The sequence below is a fragment of the Bactrocera neohumeralis genome, unplaced genomic scaffold (assembly GCF_024586455.1).
Source record: "Bactrocera neohumeralis isolate Rockhampton unplaced genomic scaffold, APGP_CSIRO_Bneo_wtdbg2-racon-allhic-juicebox.fasta_v2 ctg6851, whole genome shotgun sequence".
NCBI classification, from domain to species: domain Eukaryota; kingdom Metazoa; phylum Arthropoda; class Insecta; order Diptera; family Tephritidae; genus Bactrocera; species Bactrocera neohumeralis.
The window spans coordinates 2,068-3,840 of NW_026093672.1; the positions used below are offsets into that span (position 1 = coordinate 2,068).

General features: G+C 30.2%; 1 pseudogene; it reads right to left on the reverse strand.

The window, feature by feature from the left end:
* Positions 1-914: 914 nt before the first annotated feature.
* On the reverse strand, positions 915-1,570 carry LOC126767462 (cilia- and flagella-associated protein 20-like; annotated as a pseudogene).
* Positions 1,571-1,773: the final 203 nt, after the last annotated feature.

Genomic DNA, 1,773 nt, shown 5'->3' on the forward strand with positions numbered 1-1,773 from the left:
GGGGCCGAAGGCCGCCAACGCAGAAAAGAGTACTACGCAGAAAGGTATTCGCTCGGCCAGGGTTATTTTTTTAAAGCCAACGCCGAAAGTACTTCAGTCACATAAATTACGCATTACACATATACATATGTAGAAAGTATTTTTTTATAGTTAATAAAGCAAAAAGAATCACGCGATAAAACAAACAAAGAAAAATTGTTAAAAATCCCACATATTTACTGTTTAAGATGTGGCAAGGCTCGTTTTCCTCATAATTGTAAGCAATCTAACCTTTTCAACGATAAGTGTCCTAAGTGATTTTTGAATTAATAAATTTAAGTAAAATATAGCAAAATATAGCAAAATAAAAGTGAAATGTAGCTTTATTTCAAAGCTTAGAGTGTGTATTTAAATATACAAAGTAAAAATGTGAAAAATTTTGTGAAACATAGAGAAATAACATGTTTTCTTAGTGCAAATTTTTGAACTTTTAATCGTGAATATTTTAAAAATATTAGTAATTTTTATTATTTTTGGATATTCCTCCTCTGGAGAAGCTCCCCTATCCGTACATACCCCATTTATACGGGAAATTCGGTTTTTTTACCCTCCGCCAAAGTAATCGGAATCGTGCCAACACCTTGTATTTTTTCAACGAACGTAACCTATTAACCATAACAATTTTAAATTTCTATATGAATAACATTATTTTCTATATTTTTTTCTTTCATTTTACGATTTTGCAAAAAGATGCAGCAATAAATTTATTTTTTTGTTATATGTAGAGAATTACAAATTATTTCTTTCTTCTTATGTTAAACAATAGTTTTGTAATAATATTCAATTTAAAATTATTTACTGGTTTGGATTATATTCCATAAATAAAAATAATAAGTTTGTAATATAGTAAAAGGGTTTAAATAAATATTAATCTATCAACTACACGCCGTGGTTAACCTTTTGAAATTCTTTTGAATAGGTAGAAATAGTTTAAATTCTGGTGGAAGCCTTTCGAATAAAATCGATGGAGAAATACACCAGTCTTATTCTGCAATTAGCGTGTATTTGTACTCGTAAAGTTTCCACATACCTGTTCCATATGCTCTCCCTGGTAAAGTCAGACAAGTTAAATTTATTTGGTTCCAACCTTCATCCAGACGCATTGGCATGGTACAAATAAAAGGTTTGACGCGGGTTGTTGACTGATAATTACTTGCTCGAAATGGACGACGTACATTTTTATCGTCAAGAACCTAACAATGAAATAAATATACAATTATAGCATTTTAATTAATTAACTCACTTACTTGGACTTCAAAGGTAAAGTATTTCTTCAAATTTTTAATTATCATAACCAAATATGGAAGTTTTATGCCTAAAGTTTTTTTCGGATCAGCTGGGTAATGTAACAAATGTGGTGCTTACATTTGTGCCGACGATTTCTAACACTAAGCTTTGAATATCATTGTCAGTAATACGTTGGTTTTAATATGACCATTTCGAACTTTTTTGTCCCATATCTGTAGAGGTTTACTTCCGATGCTATAAAAAATCGAAAAAGAAACCCTGACTGAAAAGTATTTTTAAACATTATAAAATTTTTCAGAAAATGTTCTGCAAAAATTTTAACCTCTTTTGTTAACTAAACACAAATAAAGACAAAACGCTCAGAATGAGTAGTAGAAATCTCGATAAAATCGATACCTTTAGAATATTGTTCATTCACAGAATCTCTTCCCGCTCTTAGTCCACTATTACACGAAGCAACTTTTTGTTGCTTATTCTCGGGCGATT